Below are 19,583 nucleotides of genomic sequence, written 5' to 3' on the forward strand. Positions count from 1 at the left end.
TTTTTGAAAAAATGAAACAATAGCCAACACAAGGAAGAAAGTGATGAGTGCTACAAAGGAAGTTCCCGATGTACCATACAGTTTCAGAGAAAGTAGGTATTTCATTAAATGTCAAATATACATGTGTGTGTATATGTGCTTTTACTATATCACATGCACTATTGTCTCTTTTAATTTTCAAAATAGCCCCGCAGCACAGATAATATTAACTTTCTTTTACAGATGAAGAAACCAAATATCCAAAAGGAGAAGTGACTTATTCAATGTGTTGCAATTAGAAAAAAGGAAATGAGGATTTGAGCTCAGCTTTCCTCATGCCCAATGCGTTCGCCTGACTCAACAGCTGGCTCATAGACGAGATATAAAATAATAGGGAGAGATATCTAAGTAAGTCAGGATGTGTGCACTAGCAGAAGACATGGCTAGAGTTTTGACAAGCAGAGAGGGCATTCCAGCCATGATAATAGTTGAGCTAAAGGACACAGGTGGGAAACATGGACTCACATAGAAGTTATCAAACTTTAAAGATTTTATTTATTTTTTTTTTCCCCCAAAGCCCCAGTAGATAGTTGTGTGTCATAGCTGCACATCCTTCTAGTTGCTGTATGTGGGATGCGGCCTCAGCATGGCCGGAGAAGCAGCGTGTCGGTGCGAGCCCGGGATCTGAACCCGGGTCGCCAGCAGTGGAGCGCGCTCACTTAACCACCAAGCCACAGGGCCGGCCCCCAGAAGTTATCAAACTTTAAATCAGGAAAGAGAAGTGATCCTTCTAGTTTCAGTTCCCATTCTCATCACTATCACTCAGTCTATCCACATGTAGTCAGTGTCACTGAAGAGGATAGCAAGGAATTCCACAAGGGGAGAATGACAGTAACATAAATCACAGATATTACATTCCATTCATGCCTCTGGTTTCCCAGGAAGTCATGGGAATTATTAAATGATGTAGCATTGGGTCAAGGGCTTGGGCAAAAATCAAAGCAGAGGAAATATTTCTTCCCTAAAATCATGCCTTCCCTATCCTGAAGAAAAAGACAGCAGGAATCAGCTGTCCTCTGAGGAGAGTTGTTCATTCAGAGTATAGAAAGGGAAGAAAAACTTCCAAAATCATTTCATAAAGCGAGGATAACAGTTATTTTAAAGCCTGATGAATTGCACAAAACTAAAACCACAGAAGAATCTCACTTGTGGATATTGATACAAAAATTCTCAGAAAAACATCGGATGAGCCAAGAAAACACTAAAAGAGCACTCTATCTTCACCACATGAAGATTATTCCAGGAATGAAAGGTTGGTTGCATATTAGGAAAAATAATATTATCATGCATGGAATGCTGAAAAGACATTTAACAATATTCAAAACCCATTTCTCAATTAAAAATAATCATTAATTGAGAAACCAATGGATATTTCACTAACAAGATTAAATATTGTATATCTTTATTAAAAGATCAACTTTATTTTGGGGGGTAAGGAGGCATTTATGTTAAAGTCAAGAATATGATGAGGGGGATTGGTGTCAAGACGGTGGCATATGTGGACTCTGAACTCACCTCTTCCCATGGACACAACAGACTTACAAAGGTTCTTGGAACTATTACCCCTGAAAGAGAACTGAAAACTGGATAAGAGAAACCCCTGTAACACACAACAGTCCTGACTAAGGTGGAAGAGACAGAAATTCCCTTATGGAGAGAAAAAAAGCCACGTTTGCAAGCTGCAGTGCTTCACAGCCGCCGAGGAGCAATCCAAAGATATTGCTCCCACTTTCCTGGAGGAGTGGGAGACCTGAGCGGGGTAGCATTACTGCTATAAGCATTTTCTGGACCAAGAACAACAGAGACAAGTGTCATAATATCTGGCTTTGCTGGCTACTAACAACAACAGGGAATACCTCCGGAAAAGCAATCGGCTATGAGAAGAAAAGAAGCCAGTTCTTAAAGGGACCACACACAAATTCACCTGTTTTGGAAAGCAACTTAAAATCACCAGAAAGAAAGGTGCACAGTCCTTTGGTGAAAGAGACTGACCTGATAGGCCCAGGGTACCTCTTGGTGAGAAGTGAGACCTCTCCAGGGACTGAGACATTGAAGGCAGCCATTGTTGTGACCTGGTGCAGGCGTGCTGGCACAGTCCCTGGCAGAAGCCATTGGAGTTCTTCCCTTGGACTCTCTGTCGAGGGTCTACCCCACCTCACTAGAGCACCAATTTAATCCAGCTCACCCAGGGCAAGCAGCATGCCCTACAGACTGGCCCCACCCAACAGCAAGCCCTTGGGAAGCTTGTGCACCTGCATAGGCTGGGTGCCTGGAAACTTTGTAGCTGGGTGAGGGGATCCACCTCTGTGGGGCAGGGCATGCGTGTGGAGCGGGTGGAGTGTGTTGGGAATTGGTAGAGTGTGTGGGGCCTCTGCAGTGGGGCAACTGGGTCTGCTTCAGGGGGTCAGGGTGTGCTCACAGGGCAGGACTGTGTTGATGGTGTGTGTGGCCCTATGTGGGGCTTGTCAGCTGCAGCAGACTTTTGCTTCTCAAACAGCCACATAGGGTATTGGCCCCACCTTCCAAAGCCTGAAACAATGGGGTGCTCCCCTGCCTGGGGCCAGCCCCACTCTGCTGCAATCCTGAGAGAGCTAACAAGAACCTTATAGGCCAGAGGCCTATAGCAATTGTAAACCCTGAGCCTAACAACCAGCCACACTGGAGGCCTATACACTTAACAGAAAAACTGCAACAAGAATGTGCTATTAGACCTTGCAGCCAAATGTGCAGGGACTCCCACACCTCGTAAAGAGACTGAAGGGTCCATAACAGCCACATGCAACTGAACATTACAACCAGCTGACCAGGGGGATAGCTCAGCCTCCCTAGGGGTCTACAACAAGAGCACCCTTGCCACAACAGAAGGACACACGTAGCCCACATGGGGTTAACTCCTGGAACATTTGGAACTGGTGATCAGAGGGAAGCACACTGCTGGGCCTCATAAGGCTTCTCTTACATAAGGCCATCTTTCCAAGATTGGGAGGTGTAGCTGACCTACCTAATACACAGATATAAGCACAGAGAAAGAGGCAAAATGAGGAGACAAAGGAATACATTCCATGTAAGGTAACAGGACATAACCTCAGAAAAAGAACTAAATGAGACAGAAATAAACAATCTACCCAACAAAGAGTTCAAACAAACAGTCATAGGATGCTCACTGATCTTGGAAGAAGAACGGATGAACTCAGTAGAACTTCCACAAAGAAATGGAAAATATAAAAAAGAACCAATCAGAAATGGAGAATACAATATTGAAAATGAAAAATTCACTAAAGGGACTCAATAGCAGAGTAGATGATACAGAAGAATGGATCAGCAAGCTCGATGAAAGACTAGAGGAAATCTCCCAAGCTGAACAGATGAGAAAAGAGAATTAAAAAGTACGAGGACAGTCTAAGGGACCTTTGGGACAACATCAAGCACACTAAGATCTGTATTATAGGTGTCCCAGAAGGAGAAGAGAGAGATAAAGGGACAGAGAAAATATTTAAAGAAATGATAGCTGAAAATTTTCCTAACCTAAGGAAGGAAACAGACATCTGGGTACAGGAAGCACAGAGAGCACCAAACAAGATAAACCCAAAGAGGCCTACATCAAGACACATTATAACTAAAATGTCAAGAATTAAAAATAAAGAGAAAATCCTAAAAGCTGCAAGAGAAAATCAACTAGTTACATACAAAGGAAACCCCATAAGACTATGAGCTGACTTCTCAGCAGAAACCTTACAGGCTACAAGGGAGTGGCACAATATATTTAAAGTGCTGAAAGGAAAAACCTACAGCCAAGAATACTCTAACTGGCAAGGTTATTGTTCATAATGGAAGGAGAGATAAAGAGTTTCCCAGACAAGCAAAAACTAAAGGAGTTTATCACCAAGAAACCAGTCTTCCAAGAAATGCTAAAGGGACTTATTTAAGTGGAAAAGAGAAGACCACAAATAGGAATAAGAAAATGATTTAAAAAAGAAAAGCAATAAGATCACTGGTAAAGGCAAAAATACAGTAAATGTAGCAGGTCAACCACCTGTGAAGATAATATGAACGTCAAAAGACAAAAGTACTAAAATTATCTATTGCCATGATAAGAGGGTAATGGATACACATGCATAAAAAAGGAGGTTAGATATCATATCAAAAACAAAGATGTGGGAGGTGGGGAGTAAAAGAGTAGAGCTTTTAGAAAAAGGGCAAATTTAAGAGACCATCAACTTAATATAGTTTGCTATATACATAGGTTATTATATATGAACCTCATGGTAATCACAAACCAGAGACCTATAATAAATACACAAAAAAACAACAGAAAGGAACCCAAATATAATACTAAAGAAAGCCATCAAACCACAAGGAAAGAGAGAAAGAGAAGAAGAAAGGAATAGAGAAGAACTACTAAAACAACCAGAGAAAAAGTTTAAAAATTGCAGTAAGTACATATTACCAATAGCCACTTTAAATATCAGTGAACTAAATGCTCCAGTCAAAAGGCAGAGGGTGGCTGATTGGATGAAAAAATAAGACCCATATATATGCTGCATACAAGAGACACACTTCAGACCTAAAGACACTCACAAACTGAAAGTGAAGAGATGGAAAAAGATACTCCATGAAAATGGCAGTGACAAGAAAGCTGGGGTAGCAATACTTATATCAGACAAAATAGACTTTAAAAGAAAAACTGTAACAAGAGACAAAGAAGGATACTACATAAGGATCAAGGGAACAATCCAACAAGAGGATATAACACTTTTGTAAATATCTATGCACCCAGCATAGGAACATCTAAATATATAAAGCAATTATTAACAGACATAAAAGGAGAAATAGACAGTAATACAATAATAGGGAACTTTAACACGCCACTTACACCAATGGATAGATCCTCCAAACAGATCAATAAGGAAATATTGGCCTTAAATAACACATTAGACCAGATGAACTTAGATTTATACAGAACATTTCATCCAAAAACCACAGAATACACATTCTTTTCAAATGCAAATGGAACATTCTCCAGGATTGACCACATTTTAGGCCACAAAACAAGCCTCAATAAATTTAAGAAAATTGAAATAATACCAAGCATCTTTTCTGGTATAAAACTAGAAATCAACTACAGGAAGAAAACTGGAAAATCCACAAATATGTGGATATTAAACAAAATGCTACTGAACAATGATTGGGTCAATGAAGAAATCAAAGGAGAAATCAAAAAATACCTGGAGACAAGCAAAAACAAAAGTAAGATGTTCCAGAATTCATGGGATACAGCAAAAGCTGTTCTAAGAGGGAAGTTTATAGCAATACAGGCTTACCTCAATAAACAAGAAAAATAGCAAATAAACAAACTAATAGTACACTTGAAGGAACTGGAAAAGAACAAACAAAGCCCAAAATCAGTAGAAGGAGGGAAATAATAGAAATCAGAGCAGAAATAAATGAAATAGAGACTAAAAAGCAATAGAAAAAATCAAGGAAATAAAGAACTGGTTCCTTGAAAAGATAAACAAAATTGACAAACCTTTAGCTAGACTCACTGAGAAAAAAAGAGAGAAGGCTCAAATAAGTAAAATCAGAAATGAAGGAGGAGAAATTACAATGGACACCTCAGAAACACAAAAGAGTATAAAAGAATACTATGAAAGGCTATACACCAACGAATTGGATAATCTAGGAGAAAAGGACAAATTCATAGAATCATACAAACTTCCAAAACTGAATCAAAAAGAAATAGACAATTTGAGTAGACCAATCACCAGTAAGGAGATCGAAATAGTAATCAAAAACCTCCCAAAAAAATAAGAGTCCAGGACCAGCCAGCTTCCCTGGTGAATTCTACCAAACATTCAAAGAAGACTTAATACCTATCCTTCTTAAACTCTTCCAAAAAATTGAAGAGGAGGGGAAGCTTTCTAACTCATTCTACAAAGCCAACATTACCCTGATATCAAAACCAGACAAGGGTGACACAAAAAAAGAAAATTAGAGGCCAATATCATTGGGGAACATCGGTGCAAAAATCCTCAACAAAATACTAGCAAATCGAATGCAACAGTGCATCACAAAGATCATACTCCATGATCAAGTGGGATTTATTCCAGGGATGCAGGGATGGTTCAACATCCACAAATCAATCAATGTGATACACCACATTAACAAAATGAAGAATAAAAATCACATGATCCTCTCATTAGATGCAGAGAAAGAATTTGACAAATTACAGCACACATTTATGATAAAAACTCTGAATAAAATGGGTATACAAGCAAAATGCCTCAACATAATAAAGGCTGTATGACAAACCCACAGCTAATATCATTCTCAATGGAGAAAAACTGAAAGCTCTACCACTAAGAACAGAAACCAAAGAAGGATGCTCACTTTCACCACTCTTGTTTAACATAGTATTGGAAGTCCTAGCCAGAGCAATCAGGCAAGAAAAAGAAATAGAAGGCATCCAACTTGGAAAGGAAGAAGTCAAACCATCGCTATTTGCAGATGACACAACTTCGTATACAGAAGACCCTAAGGAATCTACCAAAAGACTTTTAGAAAAAATAAATGAATATGGTAAAGTTGCAGGATACAAAATCAACATACAAAAATCAGTTGCATTTCTATACACTAACAACAAAGTAGCAGAAAGAGAAATTAAGAATACAATCCCATTTACAATTGCAACAAAAAGAATAAAATATCTAGGAATAAACTTAACCAAAGAGGTGAAAGACCTGTACACTGAAAACTATAAAACATTGTTGAAAGAAATAGAAGACACAAAGAAATGGAAAGATATTCCATGCTCTTGGATTGGAAGAATTAACAAAGTTAAAATGTCCATACTTCCTAAAGCAATTTGCAGATTCAATGCAGTACCTATCAAAGTTCCAACAACATTTTTCACAGAAATAGAACAAAGAATCCTCCAATTTATACGGAACAACAAAAGACCCCGAATAGCCACAGGAATCCTCAGAAAAAGGAATAAAGCTGGAGGTATCACACTCCTTGATTTCAAAATATACTACAAAGCTATAGTAACAAAAACAAGCATGGTACTGGCACAAAAACAGAGACACGGATCAATGGAACAGAATCAAGAGCCCAGAAATAAACCCTCACATCTATGGATAGCTAATTTTCGACAAGGGAGCCAAGAATGTACAAGGGAGAGAGGAAAATCTCTTCAATAAATGGTGCTGGGAAAACTGGACAGCCACCTGCAAAAGAATGGAAGTAGACCATTACCTTACACCATACTCAAAAATTAACTCAAAATGGATTATAGACTTGAATGTAAGACCTGAAACCATGAAACTTCTAGAAGAAAACATAGGCATTATGCTCTTCAACATCAGTCTTAGCTGCATATTTTCAAGTACCATGTCTCACCAGGCAAGGGAAACAATAGAAAAAAATAAAGACATGGGACTACATCAAACTAAAAAGCTTCTGCACAGCAAAGGAAACTATCAACAAAACAAAAAGACAACCTAACAATTGGGAGAAGATATTTGCAAACCATATATCTGATAAGGGGTTAATATCAAAAATATATAAAGAACTCATGCACCTCAACAAAAAAAAAAAAACCTAACAACCCAATTTAAAAAATGGGCAAAAGATCTGAATTCTCCACAATATAATCCCAAAATTCTTTTCCAGGCTGATTCCCCACATTTGTGTGATTTCTCCACTATCTCTTGGCTACCCAGACGTGTTGTCCTGGGTTGAAGTTTTTTGGAAGGGTGCATGGCCATGGGGTGCATACTGGTGAGAGATGAAACTGCTAGAACTAGGCTGGCATATAGAGGTTAAGAGGCTGGAGATCACCATTGGGTCAAAGAGCAGGTGTACAGAAAATGAATGAGCAGAGAGTTGTAGCATCGGACAATTAAATAACACTGCAAAATAGTGTACAAGTCCATCCCTATTTGCATCTAATTACTACTTTGCTTCCTCTAACCTGAATCTTTTTTCATTGCAACCTTCACTCAGCATTATATGTGGTCCCTGGATCTTTCTTCGCAGTGTAAAATCCTGTTTATTCTCAACCTGTTCACAAGCAACACTCTATCTCCTACATTCAGTGAAAGGGCACTTGAGCCACCCAGCTCCACGAACACACTCCGGACTCAGTTATCACCAAACCCTTGAAATCTTTATTTTAAATAAAATTTGTTTATTATGAATTTGTTAAAATATCAAAATGACAAAGACATAACAAAAACTTATCACCTAGATTTACCAAATGTAACATTTGGTCATGTTTGCTCCAAATTTTTTAAACAAATAAATTTTACAGATACACTTAAAACTCTCTGTTCCCATTCAAAATCTTATTTTCCCCCCTCTTGGTTCAGAAATAACCAATTTTCTAGAGTTGGTAGTATACTTCCAGTCAAGGTTTATAGTTTTACTACATACACATGTATTATTTTATGTATCAAAATTTATATATATTGTGATACAGAATATATCTTCCCATAACTTGTTTTTTCCATCCTATTATTTTTTTTAAATTGTCCATGTGAATTCATTCATTTTTACTGTTGTACAGCATTCATTAATAAGAAATTCACACAATTTACCTATCTATTCCTCATGGGTAGGCCATTTCCAAGTTTCTTCCATGACAATACAAATCCCTGTGAATGTCGTCATGAATACATAAGCCAGAGTTTCTCTAGAGTCTAATCTAGAAGTGGAATGCTGTGCCATAGGTAGATGAATTCCAGCTGTCCTAGAGATGGGCTAAGTGTTTTTCAAATGGCAATACTAATTTTTCCATCTCTTCTCAACACTCGAAATTGTCAGAATTTTATACTTTTACATGCTCCAAGATGAAAAATGGTAAATTAAATTTTGTTTTAACTTAAACATCTCTTCTTTTGTTTATTGCCCAAACCAGCTTCCTCTTCTATGACTTGCCTATTGTAGCCTGCTGCCCATTATTTCCTACTCGGTTTTTGGTCTTTCTTACTAGTGAGTAGAACTCTTGTGTATTCTAAATACTAATCCTTTATTGATTATGTGTGTAGCAAATATTTCTTTCCAGTGCATGACTTGTCTTTCTCCTTTCTTTTTAGTGTCTTTTTCATACAAATGTTTTAAAGTAGTCTAAGTTTAATATATTTTTTCTTATGTTTGTGTGTTTTGTGCCTGTTTTAAGAAATCAATTCTTTCCCTATCATAAACATATTTTTCTCCAAGTTTTTTCCCAACTTTATTGAGATGTAATTGACATATAACACTGTATAACTTTAAGAAGTACATGTGTTGGTTTGATACGCTTATGTAGTCCTCTAAATTTTTTTGAAGTTTTTTTTCACAATTAATCCTTTGAGAATTATTTTTCAGTATTATTTTCCATATATGGGTAACTCATTGTTCCAACACTCTTTACAAAATGGTCAGGCCATCCTTTCCCTGTGCATTTCCAAACCAACTCATGTTATATACCAACTTCTAATAAATGCTTGATCTGTGTCTGACTATCTAGTCTGTTACATGGATCTATTTTTCATTCCCTGAACCAGTACCACTCCACTGTTTGAATTACTACAGTAAATCATTTGATACCTGATGGGGCAATTCCTTTCTCCTTATTCTCTGTCCTTGAATTGTCTGAGCACTTTATGGCTCCTTATTCTTCTGCATGCTAAATTCCGTGTTTAAAAGAAACCTGTGGTGTTTTGATTGGGATTGCATTGAATTCATAGATTAATTCGAGGAGAATTGACATCTTTACCACATTGATTCTTGCCATTAACATTGCATATCTCTCTTTTTTAGTCCTTCAGTAAAGTTTTGAAACCAGTTGGACCTCTTTTGTTAGAATTATCTCTAGATTCCTTAATATTTTCTATTGCTATTGTGAATGATCAGTTTTTTTAAATTACATTTTCTACTTTATTATTATTTAAGTATAAGAATAGTACTGATTGTTTTTAATATTGGTTTATATCCAACAAACTTGCTGATATCTCTAGACATTCTGTTGGGAATCCTTGATTGATCTAGAGATTCTCTTGTGTTTTCTTTGTAGACAATCATATTTTCTGTGAATTTTATCCTTTTGTTCTTTCGTTTCCAATTCTAATATGGGGAAAAAAAGTTTTTCTAGTGTTATTTCACAAGTAGGACAACACTTCAAGTGTTTCATGCAGGGAACTCAAATTATCTCTCAACTTCATGCACATCTGTGGCACATCTCCTGTATAAAAGGGGAATTAACACTTCAGACCCTCGCCTTTAGGGCCATATTTTTGTGTGGAAGCCTCAAGGGAGTACAACTGCATATACTATGGCTTACAACACTTGCTCTGAGTTTTCTTTTTGTTTCTAATACCTATGTGTCCCCATTTCTTTCTTTTAGTTTTGGCTATGTGCTTTTTGCATTAATTTTTAAATTTATCTAAAATTTCTATGTATTTTAGTTGGAATCAAACCTGTCGACATTAGCTTAGTCCACCATGTTGCTGAGAACCCCATCTCCAAAACATTACACTTCCACACCATATGAACTAACCATAGTCTCAGAACCCTTCAGCTTTATCAAACTCTCCCAACCCTGAGATAATGTGATTCTGTGTGAAGATAGGGTGAGACATTTCGAGAGAGAAAACCAAATTTCTTTTGGTACAGAGATGAAAAAGCACAACATATTTGGGGGAAATATAATTAAAACTGCATCCCCTGTGTCTAGCATATAATTCATGTGTACTATAGGAGACACTGACAATTGGTGAATGAGTTAATTATAGATTGAATTAATTGTTAAATACAATTCTCTTTAGAAAAGTTAGTGAATTACTTAGGATATCCCGGACTAGGGGAACAAAGATATGACAAAAAGGGACTGACCTTGTGGCATAGTGGTTAAGTTTGGCACCCTACGCTTCAGCGGCCCAGGTTCACGGATTCGGATCTTGGGCATGGACCTATACCACTCATTAAGCCATGCTGTGACAGTGTCCCACATACAAAATAGAGGAAGATGGGCACAGATGTTAGCTCAGGACCACTCTTCCTCAAGCAAAAACAACAGGATTGGCAGCGGGTGTTAGCTCAGGGCCAATCTTCCTCACCAAAGAAAAAAAAAGACATGACAAAATGTGTAATGGTTTAAACAGAATAAAATTTTATTTCTCTCTTATGTAACTGTCCCAGTGGGTGTCTTCTTGGTGGATGGTGGTTCTCCTGGATGTGGATAACTAGGAACACAGGTTCATTCCAGCATATGAATCCACCATTCCATTCAGCCTCCTGGCCATTTCCATCCAGTTGGAACAAGGGGGAAAAGAGTGTGGAGAAAGCCCAGAACTATGGGCCGGCCCCGTGGCTTGGCGGTTAAGTGCGTGCGCTCCACTGCTGGCGGCCCGGGTTCGGATCCTGGGATCGCACCGACACACTGCTTCTCCGGCCATGCTGAGGCCGCGTCCCACGTACAGCAACTGGAAGGATGTGCAGCTATGACAGACAACTATCTACTGGGGCGTTGGGGGAAAAATAAATAAATAAAATCTTTAAAAAAAAAAAAAAAAGAAAGCCCAGAACTAGAACACACAGATGGATTGGCTAGACTCAGTCACATGACCATACCTCAGTGCAAGGGAGCCTGGGAAATGTAGTCTAATTGTATGTCCAGGAAGAAGAGATTGGATTTGGATGAGCAGCTAGTATTGTTTGCCATAAGTAGTATGCTTCAGAGTGCAAGTGAATCAAAGAGAAGGGAATCTGTAGTCAAGCAGTTAAGGAAGGGTTATAATATTTAGGTAGAAGGTGAGGATGATCTAAGCTAGTGTTCTGAGACAATAAATAGAAAAGTTGAGTTATGTAAGAATTATTTTAAATGAAGAATCAAAAGATGAGATGTAGAAGTGAGCAACAAACTGGGTGAGTGTGCCTGTGAGCATTCCACATGTAGGGAACCCAAGAAATAAACCTTGATTTAACCCAAGAAACATTGAGTGCAAACTTATTAGTTCACGCAATAAAAAATATTTCACGGTGATCTCTCTGGAGGTGATAAAAATAAGCAAAGTATGATTTTCCTCCTCAAAAAAGCTTGCAAACTACTTAGGTTGGATGTGCACAGCATGGGGTTTGGACAGACTTAGCAGGATAGCTGAACATAGAAATATGGGAAAGAGAGATCAAGCCTACAAACATAGTCCTGAGAGATTACTAAGCAGTAGTTGAAGCAACAATGATTTGGATGAGCCACCAAAAGAAATAATAAAGAAGGGGAAGAAAAGACTGAAGAGAAACACTTTGTGATTACCTATATTGGAGAGTTTTCCAAAGAGATAAAGCCTATAAAAAGAGGTGATGAAAGTCTTATTTGAAAATGGGTTGCTTTGGGAGGAAATTACTAGGCTTCTTTATGCTAGGACCTTAACCCAGTGGTCCTTGTGATGATTCACAACCTCCTGATGTCAGCACAGATGCCTGTTACTTCCTGGGCAATGGGATTATTATGAGTTTGGTCATTGGAACAATTCCTAATTTTCAGGATGGTCCTTGTACTAACACACTCTGCATTGGAGTATTTTGTCATAGACTCCAAAATGCTGTTCTTTCCTTATCATGTGTCATAAAATCAGTGTGTGGTTCTGTCTTCTCCATTATGTTGTAAGATCCCTGCGAGCAGAGACTATGTCTTACACTTTGAATAAATGGATTACTTAATTGTGTTTTCCACATATTTCTGACTTTCACACAAGCCTAACAATGTTTCTACCTTTCCAGCTAGAAATTCTTCTTCTCAAAAACTTGTAACAATTTATGATACATGTTATTGAAATTACCCCTTTGTACACATTTCTACTCCTTTTGGCAGAGTGGCAACACAAAATATTGGGTTCATGCCCCAACTATTGTACTGACTATCAGAGTAAAGTTGGGAAAGAATGAGGCTCAGCTTCTACATCTACATAATAGGAATAGTAATATCTGCCCAGCCACTGTGAAAAGATCACAATAGTTCATACTTTGAAGCCTATAAATCACTATTCAAATGTCACTTTTATTGGACTATTATGTTTAACCACACCTACTATGCTTACAAGCCTCTTAACACAGGAGCTGTCTTAACATATCACTGTACTTTTTGCAGTCTTGGTCAGATAAAGTGCATCCAATGAATATTTGTGGAAAGCAGAATGAATGTATGAAAATATTAGATATTAGTCTATGAATATAATCTGATAATGATTATACATAATCATACTGCACATTACCCATCCATTATATACCTGGTACATCAGTTAGGATCCATTCTGGAAACAGAAATCACACCAGGTATATTTAAACCAAGAAGATTTAATACATGGAATTAGATACACAGGTGTATCCTGAAAGAGAATGGGGGAAAAAAAAAGACAGATGCTGAGGTAACCTATAGACTATAAACTGCAGAAAGTAGTTAAATCCTCCAGACCTGAAAGAAATGGCTATATTCCTGTAAATATAGGCTGCCACTCTTTCCACTTCTATTCAACATAGTACTGGAAGTCCTACCCAGATCCATTAAGCAAGAAAAAGAAATAAAAGGTATCAAAATTGGAAAAAACAAATAAAACTCTCTATGTTTGCAGAAGATATGGTCTTATATATGAAAAACCCTGAAGACTATATTTTTAAAAATCCTGTCAGAACCAATAAACAAATTCAGTAAAGTTGCAGGATACTAAGTTAACATAGGTAAATCAATTGTGTTTCTTTAACTTACAATAAACTATCAGAAAGAGAAATTAAGAAAAAATCCATTTACAAAGCACCAAAAAGGATACAATACTTAGGAATAAACTTAACTAAGAAGGTAAAAGACATGTACACTGAAAACCACAAAACATTGATGAAAGAAGTTGAAGACGACACAAATAAATGGAAAGACATTCTGTATTCACGGCTTGGAAGACTTAATATTGTGAAAATAGCCATACTACTCAAGGGAATATACAGATTCAATGCAATCCCTATCAAAATCCCAATGACATTTTTTATGTAAATAGAAAAAAACAGTTCTGCAATGTATATGGAACCAAAAAAGACCACAAATAGCCGAAACAATCTTGAGAAAGAAGAAAGCTGGAAGCGTCACACGTCCTCATTTCAAACTATATTACAGAGCTAAAATATTAAAAGACAGTAAGGGGTACTGCCCGTGGCTGAGTGGTTAAAGTTCTGCACGCTTCACTTCGGCTGCCGGTTTGCTGGTTTGGATCCCGGGTGCAGACCTACATCCCTCACCAGCCACACTGTGGAGGTGACCCACATACAAAATACAGAAAGATGGCACAGATGTTAGCTCAGGGCTAATCTTCCTCAAGCAAAAAAACAAAAACAAAAAGAGGAAGATTGGCAACGGATGCTAGTGCAGGGCAAATCTTCCCCAGAAAAAAAAAAAAATGCAGTATGGTACCAGCGTAAAGACTGATCTATAGCCCAATGGAACACACTAGAGGGCCCAGAAATAAATCCTTGCGTATACAGTCAACTGATCTTTCACAAAGGTGCCAAGAATGTATAAAATGGAAAGGAAACTCTCTTCAACAAATGGTCTTGGGAAAACTGGATAACCATACAGAAGAGAAAGAAATTGAACACTTATCTTATACCATACACAAAAATCAACTGTGTGGATTAAGACAAACATCAGATATGAAACTAAAACTCCTAGAAGAAAACACAGGAGAAATGCTTCATGACATTAACTTTACAATGATTTCATGGATATGACACCAAAAGCATAGGCAACAAAAGCACAAACAGACACATGGGACTACATCAAATTACAAAACTTCTGCCAGCAAAGCAAACAATCAGCAGAGTGAAAAGGCAATCTACAGAATGGGAGAAAATATTTTCAAAGCATGTATCTGATAAAGGGTTAATTTCAAAATAGATAAGGAAATCCTACAACTCAGTATCAAAAAAAACCTAATGAATCAATTTAAAAATGGGATGAGGAATTGAATAGACATTTCTCCAAAGAAGACATACAAATGCTCAACAGGTTTATGAAAAGATGCTCAACATCACTAATCATCAGAGAAATGCAAATCAAAACCACAATGAGATATCACCTCACATCTGTGAGGATGCAGAGATATTGAATCCCTGAGCACAGTTTGGGAATGTAAAATGATAGAGCCTCTATGAAAAACAGTATGGAAGTTTCTCAAAAACATTAAAAACATAACTACCGTATGGCCCAGCAAACCCATTTCTGGGTATTTATCAAAAGAGTTGAAATCAGCATGTCAAACAGATATTTGCAGTCCCATGTTCCTTGCAGCGTTATTCACAAGAGCCAAGAGATGACAACAACTTAATTGTCCATCAACAGATGAATGGAAAAAGAAACTGGTATATACATACAATGGATTATTATTCAGCTATAAAAAATGTAGAAAACCCCGTTAAAAGATTAAAATATAACCATCCTGTTGTGTTTTCAGTTAAATATAAAAATGTCCCTGAAAAGAAGTTTTGTCAAGAGACTTGAATTGTAGATATTATTTTTATAGCCTATGAAACACAATCTTTAATCTCTTCATGATCTTTCTTGCATGTTAAACTAAATGGCCTCATTTATTAATTAACGATTCACTTGAATAATGATTTCAAATTTGCATCTCTGACTTCTGGGGTGATCAGTAGTGTCTACTTTCGTTGATGGTTCTAAAAGCCTTGGAATTTAGATCTTTTACCTTTCTACTTAAAGGTAAAATAGATATCTGACACCAACAGACTTCTTTTAAACTAAAAACATGAGAGTCTATATCTCTTTCTATAACATCATATAGACCGCAGTTGATTTGATTTGAAACAGTGACTTCCATTTTTAAAAATTCTGATAGTGGATATCTAGTTAAACAGTAGAATTGATATACTTAAACCTTTATTTCTGTATTTATAAAGTCAAGAACAAAATAGTAATCTTAAGTCCCCTTTACATATCACAAGATTTAGAATGAGTTCTCCTCCCTGCATTCCTTCCCAGTCTTCAATTCATGGTCTTCATTATATTATTCAGAAAATTTAAAATAAAGACTATTCACAATACTTAAATTTGTAACAATAAAATACTACTTTTAAAGAAACATTTCAATTAATTTTGTAAAAATATTTACAGCAGAAATAGCCTAGCTGAGTATAGAATTTTGGGTTGTGAAATTGTCCTCCGAAAACTTTGATACTTCTTCAATGTTTTCTGGCATTGGTGTTTTGTTGAGAAAAGCCAGAAGCTAAATTAAATGTCTATCTCTTTTTTAGGTGATCTGTTATTCTCTTTTATTGAAATTTTTATTCCTAAAAAATTTATTCAAAACATTTATTCTCTGTTATTGAAATTTTTATTCATAAAAATGTTATTCCTATAATAAAATACCAAAATATCACATCTAAGGATATTTTCATTAATATCATCCAGAATATGGTGAGGTTTTTGATTGTGCTCTGGTTTTTGATTCTCTATAATATTACCTTTTTTTGCAACTTTAATTGTTGCTTTTGTTCTGTTTGTTCTTGTTTTTGGTGGAACTACTATTATTCTTAAGTTAGAGAACCATGTTCTCTCCAACACCCTACATTTCTCTTCTCCTTGATTGTTTTAAATTTTTTGTTCTTTTGATCTTCCTTAAGGAGGGACTTCTGCTAAGGTCTGAATGTTTGTGTCCCCCGAATATTCATACGTTGGAATCATAATGCCCAAGGTGATGGTATTAAGAGGGGGGGCCTTTGGGGGGTGTTTAGTTTTTGCGAGTTGAGCCCTAAGGAATCGGATTAGTGTTCTTATAGAAGAGACCCCACAGAGCTGCCTTGTCCCTTCTGCAATGTGAGGACACAAGGAAAAGGCGCCTTCTATGAACCAGGAAGCCCTCGCCAAACACCAAATTTGCCATCGCCATGACCCTGGACTTCTCAAGCATTCAGAACTGTGAAAAATACATTTATGTTGTTTATAAACTACGCAGTCTGTGGTATTTTGTTATAGCAGCCCGAACAGACAAGACAACTTCTGAATTCTGTCCTGAACGTTACTAATTTTCTGAACTGTGAATTCTGCCTAAAATGCCAATTAAAATAATTTTTCTGCTTCTTATTCACTTCTGTCTCTTGTTTCTAAGTCAATTTCATTTTCATCTAAATTGGTTTCTGTTTGATACTCTCATTTTAAATGTCTTAAGAACATGAAGAAATTATTTTTTTTAATTTTCTGTTCCCTTCCTTAACTTGCTTTCAAACATGTTTTTCTTCCAAGTACTTAAGGTGTTGCTCCTCTTCTCTTACTCTGCAAATGGATTTCCCAGATCATTCTTTTTAAGTGTCTTTCAACTAGAAGGGATTGAAGGAAGCCTGGAGTTTTCTAACAGACAATTAAATTTAACCTCTCTCACCATCCACAGTTTTTTCTCTCTATGGCCTGGAACATCAGAGATTCCTTTCATAAACCAATGAAAGCTGTAGTCACTACACACAGAAATATTTGCAATGTTTGAGGTTAAGGCCTCATTCTCTTTGTAGCTCTCTTCAATGACATTGCACAATTCCTTGCCCCTAATGGGTACCTAGAAAAAGAAATATGGAAGTAGGGTGAGATTCTGAGAAGGACATAAAGAGGAAAATGTGATTACTAGGAAGAAAATATTGATCCTGAGATGTCATCTTATCTGTGTCTGGGGAGCCCATATGCTGGACACTGAGCGTGATCTGATCACAGGGCAGATAACAACAGAACAAATAGGATGGTGCAACCAGAAATATCTCTAAAGGAAAATGCACTTCAACAAATGTTTCAACACCTACCACGTGAAGAATCTGAGGAAGAGTTTGGAGAGTTGTACAACAATTACATGACTAGTCGTAAAACAGGCAGTTAATAGGTAATATTCTGGGTAAAAAAGGTAGTAGTGGAGTGGTGATAAAATAACAGTTAACATTGACTTAGTGATAACTATGTACCAGGCTCTGGTTTAAGAATTTTTCAGATATGAATTCATTTGTTCCTCATAATGACTTTATGGGGATGTTGTGATTGTTGCTGTTGTTATTCCGATTATAGAGATGAGTAAGTTTGTTAAATAACTATCCAAAGTCAGTAACAGCCAATAAGTGGCAGAGTCTGGACTGAAACTCAGCCGGAGCTCACAGTCTTCACCATGTTCCTCTACAGAAACGTAGTGACCTCTCTTCCACAGGAGGGGCTAAGTCATGGCATACTGACCATTAATCAGGGCTGTTATAAGGTGACACATACGTGGAGTGAACTAGAAAACATCTAGGCTTGTTCCTTCTCTAAGAATCTAAAAACTTCAGAGACTTACTGTCATAATACTAGAAAAAAGGAAGTTTAACTTCCACTATAACCCTTTGCAAGACAAATCATAGACAAAAGGTGAAATATTTCTTCTTTTTACAATTACACCAGAAAGACTTCAGCATAGCCTAGATTAAAGACCAGGAGCTCAATTGTAGCACAGTCCTTGTATCCCATGGGGTGATTCCAGTTTATACTGAACAGCAGTGGACAGGGGCTCACATTCCAACAAAGAGGCTAGAATAGGTCAGCCCAGGGCTTGGGCCCTGGAGACACACTGTCTCAATAACCCTCTTACCCATCTTTCCTTCTAGAAGAACTCTGGGAAAGATTACTCTTGAGAACCACTGTGTCCTCTCAGGGCACAGCTGTAGGAGTGTGTAATGAATGTCAACAATTACTCTGACTATAGTGGGGGATAAAGACCCAGAGGGAGTCATGTTTCAAGAGACTTTATAACCTGGTGAATAATTCACAATTTTCTCTATCCTATCAGCCACCCTGCTGCCTTGAGGAAGTAACTAGAGTTTTCATCTTCAGGCTCCATCCAAGACAGCTGATTCCACTTCTGTTCCATGTTGGGAAACTCAGGGCCCCTCTTTTCAAACCATCCGAGTTCTAACTCCTCTGCCTCAGGAACAGAGGACAAGAGACCACCTCTCCAGGACTACTCCTGGAACTTTCTCCATCATGACTGCCTCCAAAAAGGGATGCTAACAGGGGCTAGACCAGCTGGCTGTAAACTTCCCCTTTGTGGAAAAAGAGTGAAGCCCCCAGGACCAGGACCCTTTTTGACATCATCTGAGCTGACTCCCCAGGTGGAGCCTGTGGATGTTGGGGAAGACAGTGTTTACGACAGTGACATCAAGGGATAGACAGCCAGAACTGCACTACCTGCATTATCTCCTTTGACCCCCACAAAACTCCCAAGAGGTAAGTAAAATTATTTTGTCATTTTATCAGATGAAAAAATAGTGAAGTGAATTACTAAAAGTCACACAGAGACAGTGGCAAAACTTGGATTCACATCTTGACCTGAAACCAGAACCGAAGGTCTCAAAATCAAGTAGGCAAAGGGAGAGAGGCAGACAGACAGACAGACAGATAGACAGAGACAGAGACAGAGAGAGAACGCTCCCCTTCTGACAAATGGCTATCCTTGAGTTCTTGTCCATGAAAAGGAGATCAGAAAGGGGTGTTTCTGGTTCGG

The sequence above is a fragment of the Ceratotherium simum genome, chromosome 16 (assembly GCF_057802395.1).
Source record: "Ceratotherium simum simum isolate JZ-2026a chromosome 16, ASM5780239v1, whole genome shotgun sequence".
Classification (NCBI taxonomy): domain Eukaryota; kingdom Metazoa; phylum Chordata; class Mammalia; order Perissodactyla; family Rhinocerotidae; genus Ceratotherium; species Ceratotherium simum.